The sequence below is a fragment of the Anopheles funestus genome (assembly GCF_943734845.2).
Source record: "Anopheles funestus chromosome X unlocalized genomic scaffold, idAnoFuneDA-416_04 X_unloc_28, whole genome shotgun sequence".
Taxonomy (NCBI): domain Eukaryota; kingdom Metazoa; phylum Arthropoda; class Insecta; order Diptera; family Culicidae; genus Anopheles; species Anopheles funestus.
The window spans coordinates 17,408-38,339 of NW_026045152.1; the positions used below are offsets into that span (position 1 = coordinate 17,408).

Below are 20,932 nucleotides of genomic sequence, written 5' to 3' on the forward strand. Positions count from 1 at the left end.
GTCGTGGAACAATTTTTTGTAGCGCGTCACAAGACGCATCTAATTCTGAAGAAAGATCGAGAAAATATTGAAAATTGACCGAGTTATGGCAGGTGAAAGAAAAAGTTTAGGTCGCGAATAACTTTTTTGCCCGACATCGGAGCACATGGTCGTGGAAGACTTTTAGCTTGCATTTGTCGAGATCTATCCAAATCACAAAGAAAATCCAAAATCGGTCGGTAAATGACTGAGATATGGGCAAAAATAGGTTGAAACGTGGCACCGGGGTTGAACGGGGTTGAAATAGGTTGAAATAGAGGTTTTTCGCGAATAACTTTTGTGCCCTACGTCTGAGCACATGGGTGTAGAATACTTTTTGGTAGAATTTCACGAGATGTAACTAAAACAGAAGAAATTTTGGAAAAATGTTGAAAATTCACCGAGTTACATCGAAGAATAGGTGCAAATGTGAACATTTTGTATGGAAAACAACAGTTGGTGCACCAAACTTTGTACCGCGAATAACTTTTTTGCCCGGCATCGGAGCGCATGGTCGTGGAACAACTTTTTGTAGCGCGTCACAAGACGCATCTAATTCTGAAGAAAGATCGAGAAAATGTTGAAAATTGGCCGAGTTATGGCAGGTGAAAGAAAAAGCTTAGGTCGCGAATAACTTTTTTGCCCGACATCGGAGCACATGGTCGTGGAAGACTTTTAGCTTGCATTTGTCGAGATCTATCCAAATCACAAAGAAAATCCAAAATCGGTCGGTAAATGACTGAGATATGGGCAAAAATAGGTTGAAACGTGGCACCGGGGTTGAACGGGGTTGAAATAGGTTGAAATAGAGGTTTTTCGCGAATAACTTTTGTGCCCTACGTCTGAGCACATGGGTGTAGAATACTTTTTGGTAGAATTTCACGAGATGTAACTAAAACAGAAGAAATTTTGGAAAAATGTTGAAAATTCACCGAGTTACATCGAAGAATAGGTGCAAATGTGAACATTTTGCATGGAAGACAACACTTGGTGCACCAAACTTTGTACCGCGAATAACTTTTTTGCCCGGCATCGGAGCGCATGGTCGTGGAACAACTTTTTGTAGCGCGTCACAAGACGCATCTAATTCTGAAGAAAGATCGCGAAAATGTTGAAAATTGGCCGAGTTATGGCAGGTGAAAGAAAAAGCTTAGGTCGCGAATAACTTTTTTGCCCGACATCGGAGCACATGGTCGTGGAAGACTTTTAGCTTGCATTTGTCGAGATCTATCCAAATCACAAAGAAAATCCAAAATCGGTCGGTAAATGACTGAGATATGGGCAAAAATAGGTTGAAACGTGGCACCGGGGTTGAACGGGGTTGAAATAGGTTGAAATAGAGGTTTTTCGCGAATAACTTTTGTGCCCTACGTCTGAGCACATGGGTGTAGAATACTTTTTGGTAGAATTTCACGAGATGTAACTAAAACAGAAGAAATTTTGGAAAAATGTTGAAAATTCACCAAGTTACATCGAAGAATAGGTGCAAATGTGAACATTTTGTATGGAAAACAACACTTGGTGCACCAAACTTTGTACCGCGAATAACTTTTTTGCCCGGCATCGGAGCGCATGGTCGTGGAACAACTTTTTGTAGCGCGTCACAAGACGCATCTAATTCTGAAGAAAGATCGAGAAAATGTTGAAAATTGGCCGAGTTATGGCAGGTGAAAGAAAAAGCTTAGGTCGCGAATAACTTTTTTGCCCGACATCGGAGCACATGGTCGTGGAAGACTTTTAGCTTGCATTTGTCGAGATCTATCCAAATCACAAAGAAAATCCAAAATCGGTCGGTAAATGACTGAGATATGGGCAAAAATAGGTTGAAACGTGGCACCGGGGTTGAACGGGGTTGAAATAGGTTGAAATAGAGGTTTTTCGCGAATAACTTTTGTGCCCTACGTCTGAGCACATGGGTGTAGAATACTTTTTGGTAGAATTTCACGAGATGTAACTAAAACAGAAGAAATTTTGGAAAAATGTTGAAAATTCACCGAGTTACATCGAAGAATAGGTGCAAATGTGAACATTTTGTATGGAAAACAACACTTGGTGCACCAAACTTTGTACCGCGAATAACTTTTTTGCCCGGCATCGGAGCGCATGGTCGTGGAACAACTTTTTGTAGCGCGTCACGAGACGCATCTAATTCTGAAGAAAGATCGAGAAAATGTTGAAAATTGGCCGAGTTATGGCAGGTGAAAGAAAAAGCTTAGGTCGCGAATAACTTTTTTGCCCGACATCGGAGCACATGGTCGTGGAAGACTTTTAGCTTGCATTTGTCGAGATCTATCCAAATCACAAAGAAAATCCAAAATCGGTCGGTAAATGACTGAGATATGGGCAAAAATAGGTTGAAACGTGGCACCGGGGTTGAACGGGGTTGAAATAGGTTGAAATAGAGGTTTTTCGCGAATAACTTTTGTGCCCTACGTCTGAGCACATGGGTGTAGAATACTTTTTGGTAGAATTTCACGAGATGTAACTAAAACAGAAGAAATTTTGGAAAAATGTTGAAAATTCACCGAGTTACATCGAAGAATAGGTGCAAATGTGAACATTTTGTATGGAAAACAACACTTGGTGCACCAAACTTTGTACCGCGAATAACTTTTTTGCCCGGCATCGGAGCGCATGGTCGTGGAACAACTTTTTGTAGCGCGTCACAAGACGCATCTAATTCTGAAGAAAGATCGAGAAAATGTTGAAAATTGGCCGAGTTATGGCAGGTGAAAGAAAAAGCTTAGGTCGCGAATAACTTTTTTGCCCGACATCGGAGCACATGGTCGTGGAAGACTTTTAGCTTGCATTTGTCGAGATCTATCCAAATCACAAAGAAAATCCAAAATCGGTCGGTAAATGACTGAGATATGGGCAAAAATAGGTTGAAACGTGGCACCGGGGTTGAACGGGGTTGAAATAGGCACCTTACTCGGTGGACACAAATCGGTACACAAAACAGGTTTTTCGCGAATAACTTTTGTGCCCTACGTCTGAGCACATGGGTGTAGAATACTTTTTGGTAGAATTTCACGAGATGTAACTAAAACAGAAGAAATTTTGGAAAAATGTTGAAAATTCACCGAGTTACATCGAAGAATAGGTGCAAATGTGAACATTTTGTATGGAAAACAACACTTGGTGCACCAAACTTTGTACCGCGAATAACTTTTTTGCCCAGCATCGGAGCGCATGGTCGTGGAACAACTTTTTGTAGCGCGTCACGAGACGCATCTAATTCTGAAGAAAGATCGAGAAAATGTTGAAAATTGGCCGAGTTATGGCAGGTGAAAGAAAAAGCTTAGGTCGCGAATAACTTTTTTGCCCGACATCGGAGCACATGGTCGTGGAAGACTTTTAGCTTGCATTTGTCGAGATCTATCCAAATCACAAAGAAAATCCAAAATCGGTCGGTAAATGACTGAGATATGGGCAAAAATAGGTTGAAACGTGGCACCGGGGTTGAACGGGGTTGAAATAGGTTGAAATAGAGGTTTTTCGCGAATAACTTTTGTGCCCTACGTCTGAGCACATGGGTGTAGAATACTTTTTGGTAGAATTTCACGAGATGTAACTAAAACAGAAGAAATTTTGGAAAAATGTTGAAAATTCACCGAGTTACATCGAAGAATAGGTGCAAATGTGAACATTTTGTATGGAAAACAACAGTTGGTGCACCAAACTTTGTACCGCGAATAACTTTTTTGCCCGGCATCGGAGCGCATGGTCGTGGAACAACTTTTTGTAGCGCGTCACAAGACGCATCTAATTCTGAAGAAAGATCGAGAAAATATTGAAAATTGACCGAGTTATGGCAGGTGAAAGAAAAAGTTTAGGTCGCGAATAACTTTTTTGCCCGACATCGGTGCACATGGTCGTGGAAGACTTTTAGCTTGCATTTGTCGAGATCTATCCAAATCACAAAGAAAATCCAAAATCGGTCGGTAAATGACTGAGATATGGGCAAAAATAGGTTGAAACGTGGCACCGGGGTTGAACGGGGTTGAAATAGGTTGAAATAGAGGTTTTTCGCGAATAACTTTTGTGCCCTACGTCTGAGCACATGGGTGTAGAATACTTTTTGGTAGAATTTCACGAGATGTAACTAAAACAGAAGAAATTTTGGAAAAATGTTGAAAATTCACCGAGTTACATCGAAGAATAGGTGCAAATGTGAACATTTTGTATGGAAAACAACACTTGGTGCACCAAACTTTGTACCGCGAATAACTTTTTTGCCCGGCATCGGAGCGCATGGTCGTGGAACAACTTTTTGTAGCGCGTCACGAGACGCATCTAATTCTGAAGAAAGATCGAGAAAATGTTGAAAATTGGCCGAGTTATGGCAGGTGAAAGAAAAAGTTTAGGTCGCGAATAACTTTTTTGCCCGACATCGGAGCACATGGTCGTGGAAGACTTTTAGCTTGCATTTATCGAGATCTATCCAAATCACAAAGAAAATCCAAAATCGGTCGGTAAATGACTGAGATATGGGCAAAAATAGGTTGAAACGTGGCACCGGGGTTGAACGGGGTTGAAATAGGTTGAAATAGAGGTTTTTCGCGAATAACTTTTGTGCCCTACGTCTGAGCACATGGGTGTAGAATACTTTTTGGTAGAATTTCACGAGATGTAACTAAAACAGAAGAAATTTTGGAAAAATGTTGAAAATTCACCGAGTTACATCGAAGAATAGGTGCAAATGTGAACATTTTGTATGGAAAACAACAGTTGGTGCACCAAACTTTGTACCGCGAATAACTTTTTTGCCCGGCATCGGAGCGCATGGTCGTGGAACAACTTTTTGTAGCGCGTCACGAGACGCATCTAATTCTGAAGAAAGATCGAGAAAATGTTGAAAATTGACCGAGTTATGGCAGGTTAAAGAAAAAGTTTAGGTCGCGAATAACTTTTTTGCCCGACATCGGAGCACATGGTCGTGGAAGACTTTTAGCTTGCATTTATCGAGATCTATCCAAATCACAAAGAAAATCCAAAATCGGTCGGTAAATGACTGAGATATGGGCAAAAATAGGTTGAAACGTGGCACCGGGGTTGAACGGGGTTGAAATAGGTTGAAATAGAGGTTTTTCGCGAATAACTTTTGTGCCCTACGTCTGAGCACATGGGTGTAGAATACTTTTTGGTAGAATTTCACGAGATGTAACTAAAACAGAAGAAATTTTGGAAAAATGTTGAAAATTCACCGAGTTACATCGAAGAATAGGTGCAAATGTGAACATTTTGTATGGAAAACAACAGTTGGTGCACCAAACTTTGTACCGCGAATAACTTTTTTGCCCGGCATCGGAGCGCATGGTCGTGGAACAACTTTTTGTAGCGCGTCACAAGACGCATCTAATTCTGAAGAAAGATCGAGAAAATGTTGAAAATTGGCCGAGTTATGGCAGGTGAAAGAAAAAGCTTAGGTCGCGAATAACTTTTTTGCCCGACATCGGAGCACATGGTCGTGGAAGACTTTTAGCTTGCATTTGTCGAGATCTATCCAAATCACAAAGAAAATCCAAAATCGGTCGGTAAATGACTGAGATATGGGCAAAAATAGGTTGAAACGTGGCACCGGGGTTGAACGGGGTTGAAATAGGCACCTTACTCGGTGGACACAAATCGGTACATAAAACAGGTTTTTCGCGAATAACTTTTGTGCCCTACGTCTGAGCACATGGGTGTAGAATACTTTTTGGTAGAATTTCACGAGATGTAACTAAAACAGAAGAAATTTTGGAAAAATGTTGAAAATTCACCGAGTTACATCGAAGAATAGGTGCAAATGTGAACATTTTGCATGGAAGACAACACTTGGTGCACCAAACTTTGTACCGCGAATAACTTTTTTGCCCGGCATCGGAGCGCATGGTCGTGGAACAACTTTTTGTAGCGCGTCACGAGACGCATCTAATTCTGAAGAAAGATCGAGAAAATGTTGAAAATTGGCCGAGTTATGGCAGGTGAAAGAAAAAGCTTAGGTCGCGAATAACTTTTTTGCCCGACATCGGAGCACATGGTCGTGGAAGACTTTTAGCTTGCATTTGTCGAGATCTATCCAAATCACAAAGAAAATCCAAAATCGGTCGGTAAATGACTGAGATATGGGCAAAAATAGGTTGAAACGTGGCACCGGGGTTGAACGGGGTTGAAATAGGCACCTTACTCGGTGGACACAAATCGGTACATAAAACAGGTTTTTCGCGAATAACTTTTGTGCCCTACGTCTGAGCACATGGGTGTAGAATACTTTTTGGTAGAATTTCACGAGATGTAACTAAAACAGAAGAAATTTTGGAAAAATGTTGAAAATTCACCGAGTTACATCGAAGAATAGGTGCAAATGTGAACATTTTGTATGGAAAACAACACTTGGTGCACCAAACTTTGTACCGCGAATAACTTTTTTGCCCGGCATCGGAGCGCATGGTCGTGGAACAACTTTTTGTAGCGCGTCACGAGACGCATCTAATTCTGAAGAAAGATCGAGAAAATGTTGAAAATTGGCCGAGTTATGGCAGGTGAAAGAAAAAGTTTAGGTCGCGAATAACTTTTTTGCCCGACATCGGAGCACATGGTCGTGGAAGACTTTTAGCTTGCATTTATCGAGATCTATCCAAATCACAAAGAAAATCCAAAATCGGTCGGTAAATGACTGAGATATGGGCAAAAATAGGTTGAAACGTGGCACCGGGGTTGAACGGGGTTGAAATAGGTTGAAATAGAGGTTTTTCGCGAATAACTTTTGTGCCCTACGTCTGAGCACATGGGTGTAGAATACTTTTTGGTAGAATTTCACGAGATGTAACTAAAACAGAAGAAATTTTGGAAAAATGTTGAAAATTCACCGAGTTACATCGAAGAATAGGTGCAAATGTGAACATTTTGTATGGAAAACAACAGTTGGTGCACCAAACTTTGTACCGCGAATAACTTTTTTGCCCGGCATCGGAGCGCATAGTCGTGGAACAACTTTTTGTAGCGCGTCACGAGACGCATCTAATTCTGAAGAAAGATCGAGAAAATGTTGAAAATTGACCGAGTTATGGCAGGTTAAAGAAAAAGTTTAGGTCGCGAATAACTTTTTTGCCCGACATCGGAGCACATGGTCGTGGAAGACTTTTAGCTTGCATTTATCGAGATCTATCCAAATCACAAAGAAAATCCAAAATCGGTCGGTAAATGACTGAGATATGGGCAAAAATAGGTTGAAACGTGGCACCGGGGTTGAACGGGGTTGAAATAGGTTGAAATAGAGGTTTTTCGCGAATAACTTTTGTGCCCTACGTCTGAGCACATGGGTGTAGAATACTTTTTGGTAGAATTTCACGAGATGTAACTAAAACAGAAGAAATTTTGGAAAAATGTTGAAAATTCACCGAGTTACATCGAAGAATAGGTGCAAATGTGAACATTTTGTATGGAAAACAACAGTTGGTGCATTAAACTTTGTACCGCGAATAACTTTTTTGCCCGGCATCGGAGCGCATGGTCGTGGAACAACTTTTTGTAGCGCGTCACAAGACGCATCTAATTCTGAAGAAAGATCGAGAAAATGTTGAAAATTGGCCGAGTTATGGCAGGTGAAAGAAAAAGCTTAGGTCGCGAATAACTTTTTTGCCCGACATCGGAGCACATGGTCGTGGAAGACTTTTAGCTTGCATTTGTCGAGATCTATCCAAATCACAAAGAAAATCCAAAATCGGTCGGTAAATGACTGAGATATGGGCAAAAATAGGTTGAAACGTGGCACCGGGGTTGAACGGGGTTGAAATAGGCACCTTACTCGGTGGACACAAATCGGTACATAAAACAGGTTTTTCGCGAATAACTTTTGTGCCCTACGTCTGAGCACATGGGTGTAGAATACTTTTTGGTAGAATTTCACGAGATGTAACTAAAACAGAAGAAATTTTGGAAAAATGTTGAAAATTCACCGAGTTACATCGAAGAATAGGTGCAAATGTGAACATTTTGCATGGAAGACAACACTTGGTGCACCAAACTTTGTACCGCGAATAACTTTTTTGCCCGGCATCGGAGCGCATGGTCGTGGAACAACTTTTTGTAGCGCGTCACGAGACGCATCTAATTCTGAAGAAAGATCGAGAAAATGTTGAAAATTGACCGAGTTATGGCAGGTGAAAGAAAAAGCTTAGGTCGCGAATAACTTTTTTGCCCGACATCGGAGCACATGGTCGTGGAAGACTTTTAGCTTGCATTTGTCGAGATCTATCCAAATCACAAAGAAAATTCAAAATCGGTCGGTAAATGACTGAGATATAGTCAAAAATAGAAATTGAAATGCGAATCTCGAGAAATCAGCCTGAAGGTAGGCAATTCGTATAAGCCATTCAAAGTATTAGAAGCTACTTTTTCGAATAACTTTTTCCACAGACAACTTAGCACATCGGCGTAGAATAACTTTTGGTAGCTGATGAGCAGATCTTTCCAAATATGTGCTACAATTGAAGATCCATTGGAAACTGACCGAGTTATAAGCATCCAAAGTGGCAAAATGAGGAATTTTTTTGGAAAAGTTGAGAAAATTTTAAGTCTTTGTACCTCGAATAACTTTTTCCACAGACAACTTAGCACATCGGCGTAGAATAACTTTTGGTAGCTGATGAGCAGATCTTTCCAAATCTGTGTTACAATTGAAGATCCATTGGAAACTGACCGAGTTATAAGCATCCAAAGTGGCAAAATGAGGAATTTTTTAGGAAAAGTTGAGAAAATGTTAAGTCTTTGTACCTCGAATAACTTTTTCCACAGACAACTTAGCACATCGGCGTAGAATAACTTTTGGTAGCTAATGACCAGATCTATCCAAATATGTGCTACAATTGAAGATCCATTGGAAACTGACCGAGTTATAAGCATCCAAAGTGGCAAAATGAGGAATTTTTTTGGAAAAGTTGAGAAAATGTTAAGTCTTTGTACCTCAAATAACTTTTTCCACAGACAACTTAGCACATCGGCGTAGAATAACTTTTGGTAGCTAATGACCAGATCTATCCAAATATGTGCTACAATTGAAGATCCATTGGAAACTGACCGAGTTATAAGCATCCAAAGTGGCAAAATGAGGATTTTTTTTGGAAAAGTTGAGAAAATGTTAAGTCTTTGTACCTCGAATAACTTTTTCCACAGACAACTTAGCACATCGGCGTAGAATAACTTTTGGTAGCTAATGACCAGATCTATCCAAATATGTGCTACAATTGAAGATCCATTGGAAACTGACTGAGTTATAAGCATCCAAAGTGGCAAAATGAGGAATTTTTTAGGAAAAATTGAGAAAATTTTAAGTCTTTGTACCTCGAATAACTTTTTCCACAGACAACTTAGCACATCGGCGTAGAATAACTTTTGGTAGCTAATGACCAGATCTATCCAAATATGTGCTACAATTGAAGATCCATTGGAAACTGACCGAGTTATAAGCATCCAAAGTGGCAAAATGAGGATTTTTTTTTGGAAAGTTGAGAAAATGTTAAGTCTTTGTACCTCGAATAACTTTTTCCACAGACAACTTAGCACATCGGCGTAGAATAACTTTTGGTAGCTAATGACCAGATCTATCCAAATATGTGCTACAATTGAAGATCCATTGGAAACTGACCGAGTTATAAGCATCCAAAGTGGCAAAATGAGGAATTTTTTTGGAAAAGTTGAGAAAATGTTAAGTCTTTGTACCTCGAATAACTTTTTCCACAGACAACTTAGCACATCGGCGTAGAATAACTTTTGGTAGCTAATGACCGAATCTATCCAAATATGTGCTACAATTGAAGATCCATTGGAAACTGACCGAGTTATAAGCATCCAAAGTGGCAAAATGAGGAATTTTTTTGGAAAAGTTGAGAAAATGTTAAGTCTTTGTACCTCGAATAACTTTTTCCACAGACAACTTAGCACATCGGCGTAGAATAACTTTTGGTAGCTAATGACCAGATCTATCCAAATATGTGCTACAATTGAAGATCCATTGGAAACTGTCCGAGTTATAAGCATCCAAAGTGGCAAAATGAGGAATTTTTTTGGAAAAGTTGAGAAAATGTTAAGTCTTTGTACCTCAAATAACTTTTTCCACAGACAACTTAGCACATCGGCGTAGAATAACTTTTGGTAGCCAATGACCAGATCTATCCAAATATTTGCTACAATTGAAGATCCATTGGAAACTGACCGAGTTATTAGCTTCCAAAGTGGCAAAATGAGGAATTTTTTTGGAAAAGTTGAGAAAATGTTAAGTCTTTGTACCTCGAATAACTTTTTCCACAGACAACTTAGCACATCGGCGTAGAATAACTTTTGGTAGCTAATGACCAGATCTATCCAAATATGTGCTACAATTGAAGATCCATTGGAAACTGTCCGAGTTATAAGCATCCAAAGTGGCAAAATGAGGAATTTTTTTGGAAAAGTTGAGAAAATGTTAAGTCTTTGTACCTCAAATAACTTTTTCCACAGACAACTTAGCACATCGGCGTAGAATAACTTTTGGTAGCTAATGACCAGATCTATCCAAATATGTGCTACAATTGAAGATCCATTGGAAACTGACCGAGTTATAAGCATCCAAAGTGGCAAAATGAGGATTTTTTTAGGAAAAGTTGAGAAAATGTTAAGTCTTTGTACCTCGAATAACTTTTTCCACAGACAACTTAGCACATCGGCGTAGAATAACTTTTGGTAGCTAATGACCAGATCTATCCAAATATGTGCTACAATTGAAGATCCATTGGAAACTGACTGAGTTATAAGCATCCAAAGTGGCAAAATGAGGAATTTTTTAGGAAAAATTGAGAAAATGTTAAGTCTTTGTACCTCGAATAACTTTTTCCACAGACAACTTAGCACATCGGCGTAGAATAACTTTTGGTAGCTAATGACCAGATCTATCCAAATATGTGCTACAATTGAAGATCCATTGGAAACTGACCGAGTTATAAGCATCCAAAGTGGCAAAATGAGGATTTTTTTTTGGAAAGTTGAGAAAATGTTAAGTCTTTGTACCTCGAATAACTTTTTCCACAGACAACTTAGCACATCGGCGTAGAATAACTTTTGGTAGCTAATGACCAGATCTATCCAAATATGTGCTACAATTGAAGATCCATTGGAAACTGACCGAGTTATAAGCATCCAAAGTGGCAAAATGAGGAATTTTTTTGGAAAAGTTGAGAAAATGTTAAGTCTTTGTACCTCGAATAACTTTTTCCACAGACAACTTAGCACATCGGCGTAGAATAACTTTTGGTAGCTAATGACCAGATCTATCCAAATATGTGCTACAATTGAAGATCCATTGGAAACTGACCGAGTTATAAGCATCCAAAGTGGCAAAATGAGGAATTTTTTTGGAAAAGTTGAGAAAATGTTAAGTCTTTGTACCTCGAATAACTTTTTCCACAGACAACTTAGCACATCGGCGTAGAATAACTTTTGGTAGCTAATGACCAGATCTATCCAAATATGTGCTACAATTGAAGATCCATTGGAAACTGTCCGAGTTATAAGCATCCAAAGTGGCAAAATGAGGAATTTTTTTGGAAAAGTTGAGAAAATGTTAAGTCTTTGTACCTCAAATAACTTTTTCCACAGACAACTTAGCACATCGGCGTAGAATAACTTTTGGTAGCTAATGACCAGATCTATCCAAATATGTGCTACAATTGAAGATCCATTGGAAACTGACCGAGTTATAAGCATCCAAAGTGGCAAAATGAGGAATTTTTTTGGAAAAGTTGAGAAAATGTTAAGTCTTTGTACCTCGAATAACTTTTTCCACAGACAACTTAGCACATCGGCGTAGAATAACTTTTGGTAGCTAATGACCAGATCTATCCAAATATGTGCTACAATTGAAGATCCATTGGAAACTGACCGAGTTATAAGCATCCAAAGTGGCAAAATGAGGAATTTTTTTGGAAAAGTTGAGAAAATGTTAAGTCTTTGTACCTCGAATAACTTTTTCCACAGACAACTTAGCACATCGGCGTAGAATAACTTTTGGTAGCTAATGACCAGATCTATCCAAATATGTGCTACAATTGAAGATCCATTGGAAACTGTCCGAGTTATAAGCATCCAAAGTGGCAAAATGAGGAATTTTTTTGGAAAAGTTGAGAAAATGTTAAGTCTTTGTACCTCAAATAACTTTTTCCACAGACAACTTAGCACATCGGCGTAGAATAACTTTTGGTAGCTAATGACCAGATCTATCCAAATATGTGCTACAATTGAAGATCCATTGGAAACTGACCGAGTTATAAGCTTCCAAAGTGGCAAAATGAGGAATTTTTTTGGAAAAGTTGAGAAAATGTTAAGTCTTTGTACCTCGAATAACTTTTTCCACAGACAACTTAGCACATCGGCGTAGAATAACTTTTGGTAGCTAATGACCAGATCTATCCAAATATGTGCTACAATTGAAGATCCATTGGAAACTGTCCGAGTTATAAGCATCCAAAGTGGCAAAATGAGGAATTTTTTTGGAAAAGTTGAGAAAATGTTAAGTCTTTGTACCTCAAATAACTTTTTCCACAGACAACTTAGCACATCGGCGTAGAATATCTTTTGGTAGCTAATGACCAGATCTATCCAAATATGTGCTACAATTGAAGATCCATTGGAAACTGACTGAGTTATAAGCATCCAAAGTGGCAAAATGAGGAATTTTTTTGGAAAAGTTGAGAAAATGTTAAGTCTTTGTACCTCGAATAACTTTTTGCACAGACAACTTAGCACATCGGCGTAGAATAACTTTTGGTAGCTAATGACCAGATCTATCCAAATATGTGCTACAATTGAAGATCCATTGGAAACTGACCGAGTTATAAGCATCCAAAGTGGCAAAATGAGGAATTTTTTTGGAAAAGTTGAGAAAATGTTAAGTCTTTGTACCTCGAATAACTTTTTCCACAGACAACTTAGCACATCGGCGTAGAATAACTTTTGGTAGCTAATGACCAGATCTATCCAAATATGTGCTACAATTGAAGATCCATTGGAAACTGACCGAGTTATAAGCATCCAAAGTGGCAAAATGAGGATTTTTTTTTGGAAAAGTTGAGAAAATGTTAAGTCTTTGTACCTCGAATAACTTTTTCCACAGACAACTTAGCACATCGGCGTAGAATATCTTTTGGTAGCTAATGACCAGATCTATCCAAATATGTGTTACAATTGAAGATCCATTGAAAACTGACCGAGTTATAAGCATCCAAAGTGGCAAAATGAGGAATTTTTTTGGAAAAGTTGAGAAAATGTTAAGTCTTTGTACCTCGAAAAACTTTTTCCACAGACAACTTAGCACATCGGCGTAGAATAACTTTTGGTAGCTAATGACCAGATCTATCCAAATATGTGCTACAATTGAAGATCCATTGGAAACTGACCGAGTTATAAGGATCCAAAGTGGCAAAATGGGTAAAATTTTACGGGGCAAAGCCAAGGGTAATTTTTTTTATCCCTCTAATAACTTCTAGCACAGACATTGAATCGCTTTGTGATGTACGGATGAAATGTAGCAAACAGTTGGAACTACCCATAAAATCTTAAAGATAGACGATCCAATGTATAGAACCGGAGTAATGTGCGATACATGGTGAAAAATCGAGTGAAAAATTAACTATAAACTGTTTTTCCTCAATAACTCGAATACTAGACGTCGGAGGGGGGTGCCGTAGAACAATTTTTTGTAGCCCTTGAAATTACCTTTCGAATGATATATAGTGGTTTTTTGGTCAAAAAGTGACCCCGAGACTAGTAACCCTCCATACACAAAACCGCCTAAAAAGTTTTGGTTTTGCAAAATTTTGAAAAGTGCGTCAAAAAATTTTTTTCAAAAAGTACCAAATCGTGATCAGAACTCACTATAGACCATAAAAAGTGAAATCCGATGATCATTTGCAACACTTGGTCAATCGAGAAAAATTTCACTTTTTTACTAGAGTCGGGTACCCTGTACGAAAAACCGCTATAGTTGCGGTTTTTGGCCAATAACTCGAATACTAGACGTCGGAGGGGGGTGCCGTAGAACATTTTTTTGTAGCCCTTGAAATTACCTTTCGAATGATATATAGTGGTTTTTTGGTCAAACAGTGACCCCGAGACTAGTAACCCTCCATACACAAAACCGCCTAAAAAGTTTTGGTTTTGCAAAATTTTGAAAAGTGCGTCAAAAAATTTTTTTCAAAAAGTACCAAATCGTGATCAGAACTCACTATAGACCATAAAAAGTGAAATCCGATGGTCATTTGCAACACTTGGTCAATCGAGAAAAATTTCACTTTTTTACTAGAGTCGGGTACCCTGAACGAAAAATCGCTCAAGTGATGGTTTTTGGCCAATAACTCGAATACTAGACGTCGGAGGGGGGTGCCGTAGAACAATTTTTTGTAGCCCTTGAAATTACCTTTCGAATGATATATAGTGGTTTTTTGGTCAAAAAGTGACCCCGAGACTAGTAACGCTCCATACAAAAAACCGCCTAAAAAGTTTTGGTTTTGCAAAATTTTGAAAAGTTCAAAAAAATTTTTTTTTCAAAAACTACTAAAACGTGATAAGAACTTACTATAGACCATGAAAAGTGATATCCGATGATAATTTGCAAAAGTTGGTAACTAGTAAAAAATTTCACTTTTTTACTAGAGTCGGGTACCCGTACATTGAACATTTTGTATGGAAGACAACACTTGGTGCACCAAACTTTGTACCGCGAATAACTTTTTTGCCCGGCATCGGAGCGCATTGTCGTGGAACAACTTTTTGTAGCGCGTCACGAGACGCATCTAATTCTGAAGAAAGATCGAGAAAATGTTGAAAATTGACCGAGTTATGGCAGGTGAAAGAAAAAGCTTAGGTCGCGAATAACTTTTTTGCCCGACATCGGAGCACATGGTCGTGGAAGACTTTTAGCTTGCATTTGTCGAGATCTATCCAAATCACAAAGAAAATCCAAAATCGGTCGGTAAATGACTGAGATATGGGCAAAAATAGGTTGAAACGTGGCACCGGGGTTGAACGGGGTTGAAATAGGTTGAAATAGAGGTTTTTCGTGAATAACTTTTGTGCCCTACGTCTGAGCACATGGGTGTAGAATACTTTTTGGTAGAATTTCACGAGATGTAACTAAAACAGAAGAAATTTTGGAAAAATGTTGAAAATTCACCGAGTTACATCGAAGAATAGGTGCAAATGTGAACATTTTGTATGGAAAACAACACTTGGTGCACCAAACTTTGTACCGCGAATAACTTTTTTGCCCGGCATCGGAGCGCATGGTCGTGGAACAACTTTTTGTAGCGCGTCACAAGACGCATCTAATTCTGAAGAAAGATCGAGAAAATGTTGAAAATTGACCGAGTTATGGCAGGTGAAAGAAAAAGTTTAGGTCGCGAATAACTTTTTTGCCCGACATCGGAGCACATGGTCGTGGAAGACTTTTAGCTTGCATTTGTCGAGATCTATCCAAATCACAAAGAAAATCCAAAATCGGTCGGTAAATGACTGAGATATGGGCAAAAATAGGTTGAAACGTGGCACCGGGGTTGAACGGGGTTGAAATAGGCACCTTACTCGGTGGACACAAATCGGTACATAAAACAGGTTTTTCGCGAATAACTTTTGTGCCCTACGTCTGAGCACATGGGTGTAGAATACTTTTTGGTAGAATTTCACGAGATGTAACTAAAACAGAAGAAATTTTGGAAAAATGTTGAAAATTCACCGAGTTACATCGAAGAATAGGTGCAAATGTGAACATTTTGTATGGAAAACAACACTTGGTGCACCAAACTTTGTACCGCGAATAACTTTTTTGCCCGGCATCGGAGCGCATGGTCGTGGAACAACTTTTTGTAGCGCGTCACGAGACGCATCTAATTCTGAAGAAAGATCGAGAAAATATTGAAAATTGGCCGAGTTATGACAGGTGAAAGAAAAAGCTTAGGTCGCGAATAACTTTTTTGCCCGACATCGGAGCACATGGTCGTGGAAGACTTTTAGCTTGCATTTGTCGAGATCTATCCAAATCACAAAGAAAATCCAAAATCGGTCGGTAAATGACTGAGATATGGGCAAAAATAGGTTGAAACGTGGCACCGGGGTTGAACGGGGTTGAAATAGGTTGAAATAGAGGTTTTTCGCGAATAACTTTTGTGCCCTACGTCTGAGCACATGGGTGTAGAATTCTTTTTGGTAGAATTTCACGAGATGTAACTAAAACAGAAGAAATTTTGGAAAAATGTTGAAAATTCACCGAGTTACATCGAAGAATAGGTGCAAATGTGAACATTTTGTATGGAAAACAACACTTGGTGCACCAAACTTTGTACCGCGAATAACTTTTTTGCCCGGCATCGGAGCGCATGGTCGTGGAACAACTTTTTGTAGCGCGTCACGAGACGCATCTAATTCTGAAGAAAGATCGAGAAAATGTTGAAAATTGGCCGAGTTATGGCAGGTGAAAGAAAAAGCTTAGGTCGCGAATAACTTTTTTGCCCGACATCGGAGCACATGGTCGTGGAAGACTTTTAGCTTGCATTTGTCGAGATCTATCCAAATCACAAAGAAAATCCAAAATCGGTCGGTAAATGACTGAGATATGGGCAAAAATAGGTTGAAACGTGGCACCGGGGTTGAACGGGGTTGAAATAGGTTGAAATAGAGGTTTTTCGCGAATAACTTTTGTGCCCTACGTCTGAGCACATGGGTGTAGAATACTTTTTGGTAGAATTTCACGAGATGTAACTAAAACAGAAGAAATTTTGGAAAAATGTTGAAAATTCACCGAGTTACATCGAAGAATAGGTGCAAATGTGAACATTTTGTATGGAAAACAACAGTTGGTGCACCAAACTTTGTACCGCGAATAACTTTTTTGCCCGGCATCGGAGCGCATGGTCGTAGAACAACTTTTTGTAGCGCGTCACGAGACGCATCTAATTCTGAAGAAAGATCGAGAAAATGTTGAAAATTGGCCGAGTTATGGCAGGTGAAAGAAAAAGCTTAGGTCGCGAATAACTTTTTTGCCCGACATCGGAGCACATGGTCGTGGAAGATTTTTAGCTTGCATTTGTCGAGATCTATCCAAATCACAAAGAAAATCCAAAATCGGTCGGTAAATGACTGAGATATGGGCAAAAATAGGTTGAAACGTGGCACCGGGGTTGAACGGGGTTGAAATAGGCACCTTACTCGGTGGACACAAATCGGTACATAAAACAGGTTTTTCGCGAATAACTTTTGTGCCCTACGTCTGAGCACATGGGTGTAGAATACTTTTTGGTAGAATTTCACGAGATGTAACTAAAACAGAAGAAATTTTGGAAAAATGTTGAAAATTCACCGAGTTACATCGAAGAATAGGTGCAAATGTGAACATTTTGTATGGAAAACAACAGTTGGTGCACCAAACTTTGTACCGCGAATAACTTTTTTGCCCGGCATCGGCGCGCATGGTCGTGGAACAACTTTTTGTAGCGCGTCACGAGACGCATCTAATTCTGAAGAAAGATCGAGAAAATGTTGAAAATTGGCCGAGTTATGGCAGGTGAAAGAAAAAGCTTAGGTCGCGAATAACTTTTTTGCCCGACATCGGAGCACATGGTCGTGGAAGACTTTTAGCTTGCATTTGTCGAGATCTATCCAAATCACAAAGAAAATCCAAAATCGGTCGGTAAATGACTGAGATATGGGCAAAAATAGGTTGAAACGTGCGCACCTTACTCGGTGGACACAAATCGGTACACAAAACAGGTTTTTCGCGAATAACTTTTGTGCCCTACGTCTGAGCACATGGGTGTAGAATACTTTTTGGTAGAATTTCACGAGATGTAACTAAAACAGAAGAAATTTTGGAAAAATGTTGAAAATTCACCGAGTTACATCGAAGAATAGGTGCAAATGTGAACATTTTGTATGGAAAACAACAGTTGGTGCACCAAACTTTGTACCGCGAATAACTTTTTTGCCCGGCATCGGAGCGCATGGTGGTGGAACAACTTTTTGTAGCGCGTCACGAGACGCATCTAATTCTGAAGAAAGATCGAGAAAATGTTGAAAATTGGCCGAGTTATGGCAGGTGAAAGAAAAAGCTTAGGTCGCGAATAACTTTTTTGCCCGACATCGGAGCACATGGTCGTGGAAGACTTTTAGCTTGCATTTGTCGAGATCTATCCAAATCACAAAGAAAATCCAAAATCGGTCGGTAAATGACTGAGATATGGGCAAAAATAGGTTGAAACGTGGCACCGGGGTTGAACGGGGTTGAAATAGGCACCTTACTCGGTGGACACAAATCGGTACATAAAACAGGTTTTTCGCGAATAACTTTTGTGCCCTACGTCTGAGCACATGGGTGTAGAATACTTTTTGGTAGAATTTCACGAGATGTAACTAAAACAGAAGAAATTTTGGAAAAATGTTGAAAATTCACCGAGTTACATCGAAGAATAGGTGCAAATGTGAACATTTTGCATGGAAGACAACACTTGGTGCACCAAACTTTGTACCGCGAATAACTTTTTTGCCCGGCATCGGAGCGCATGGTCGTGGAACAACTTTTTGTAGCGCGTCACGAGACGCATCTAATTCCGAAGAAAGATCGAGAAAATGTTGAAAATTGGCCGAGTTATGGCAGGTGAAAGAAAAAGCTTAGGTCGCGAATAACTTTTTTGCCCGACATCGGAGCACATGGTCGTGGAAGATTTTTAGCTTGCATTTGTCGAGATCTATCCAAATCACAAAGAAAATCCAAAATCGGTCGGTAAATGACTGAGATATGGGCAAAAATAGGTTGAAACGTGGCACCGGGGTTGAACGGGGTTGAAATAGGTTGAAATAGAGGTTTTTCGCGAATAACTTTTGTGCCCTACGTCTGAGCACATGGGTGTAGAATACTTTTTGGTAGAATTTCACGAGATGTAACTAAAACAGAAGAAATTTTGGAAAAATGTTGAAAATTCATCGAGTTACATCGAAGAATAGGTGCAAATGTGAACATTTTGTATGGAAAACAACAGTTGGTGCACCAAACTTTGTACCGCGAATAACTTTTTTGCCCGGCATCGGAGCGCATGGTCGTGGAACAACTTTTTGTAGCGCGTCACAAGACGCATCTAATTCTGAAGAAAGATCGAGAAAATGTTGAAAATTGGCCGAGTTATGGCAGGTGAAAGAAAAAGCTTAGGTCGCGAATAACTTTTTTGCCCGACATCGTAGCACATGGTCGTGGAAGACTTTTAGCTTGCATTTGTCGAGATCTATCCAAATCACAAAGAAAATCCAAAATCGGTCGGTAAATGACTGAGATATGGGCAAAAATAGGTTGAAACGTGGCACCGGGGTTGAACGGGGTTGAAATAGGCACCTTACTCGGTGGACACAAATCGGTACATAAAACAGGTTTTTCGCGAATAACTTTTGTGCCCTACGTCTGAGCACATGGGTGTAGAATACTTTTTGGTAGAATTTCACGAGATGTAACTAAAACAGAATAAATTTTGGAAAAATGTTGAAAATTCACCGAGTTACATCGAAGAATAGGTGCAAATGTGAACATTTTGCATGGAAGACAACACTTGGTGCACCAAACTTTGTACCGCGAATAACTTTTTTGCCCGGCATCGGAGCGCATGGTCGTGGAACAACTTTTTGTAGCGCGTCACAAGACGCATCTAATTCTGAAGAAAGATCGAGAAAATGTTGAAAATTGGCCGAGTTATGGCAGGTGAAAGAAAAAGCTTAGGTCGCGAATAACTTTTTTGCCCGACATCGGAGCACATGGTCGTGGAGAACTTTTAGCTTGCATTTGTCGAGATCTATCCAAATCACAAAGAAAATCCAAAATCGGTCGGTAAATGACTGAAATATGGGCAAAAATAGGTTGAAACGTGGCACCGGGGTTGAACGGGGTTGAAATAGGTTGAAATAGAGGTTTTTCGCGAATAACTTTTGTGCCCTACGTCTGAGCACATGGGTGTAGAATACTTTTTGGTAGAATTTCACGAGATGTAACTAAAACAGAAGAAATTTTGGAAAAATGTTGAAAATTCACCGAGTTACATCGAAGAATAGGTGCAAATGTGAACATTTTGTATGGAAAACAACAGTTGGTGCACCAAACTTTGTACCGCGAATAACTTTTTTGCCCGGCATCGGAGCGCATGGTCGTGGAACAACTTTTTGTAGCGCGTCACGAGACGCATCTAATTCTGAAGAAAGATCGAGAAAATGTTGAAAATTGACCGAGTTATGGCAGGTTAAAGAAAAAGTTTAGGTCGCGAATAACTTTTTTGCCCGACATCGGAGCACATGGTCGTGGAAGACTTTTAGCTTGCATTTATCGAGATCTATCCAAATCACAAAGAAAATCCAAAATCGGTCGGTAAATGACTGAGATATGGGCAAAAATAGGTTGAAACGTGGCACCGGGGTTGAACGGGGTTGAAATAGGTTGAAATAGAGGTTTTTCGCGAATAACTTTTGTGCCCTACGTCTGAGCACATGGGTGTAGAATACTTTTTGGTAGAATTTCACGAGATGTAACTAAAACAGAAGAAATTTTGGAAAAATGTTGAAAATTCACCGAGTTACATCGAAGAATAGGTGCAAATGTGAACATTTTGTATGGAAAACAACAGTTGGTGCACCAAACTTTGTACCGCGAATAACTTTTTTGCCCGGCATTGGAGCGCATGGTCGTGGAATAACTTTTTGTAGCGCGTCACGAGACGCATCTAATTCTGAAGAAAGATCGAGAAAATGTTGAAAATTGGCCGAGTTATGGCAGGTAAAAGAAAAAGCTTAGGTCGCGAATAACTTTTTTGCCCGACATCGGAGCACATGGTCGTGGAAGACTTTTAGCTTGCATTTGTCGAGATCTATCCAAATCACA

General features: G+C 39.5%; 1 protein-coding gene across 1 annotated transcript in view; it reads right to left on the bottom strand.

The window, feature by feature from the left end:
• Positions 1-8,709: 8,709 nt before the first annotated feature.
• The window catches only part of LOC125773297 (uncharacterized), a 100,676-nt gene continuing 88,453 nt past the window's right edge, over positions 8,710-20,932 (bottom strand). The window contains exon 2 of the mRNA XM_049444325.1: positions 8,710-8,778. The gene's annotated coding sequence lies outside the window, so the exon portion shown is untranslated. The remainder of the gene's footprint in view (positions 8,779-20,932) is intronic.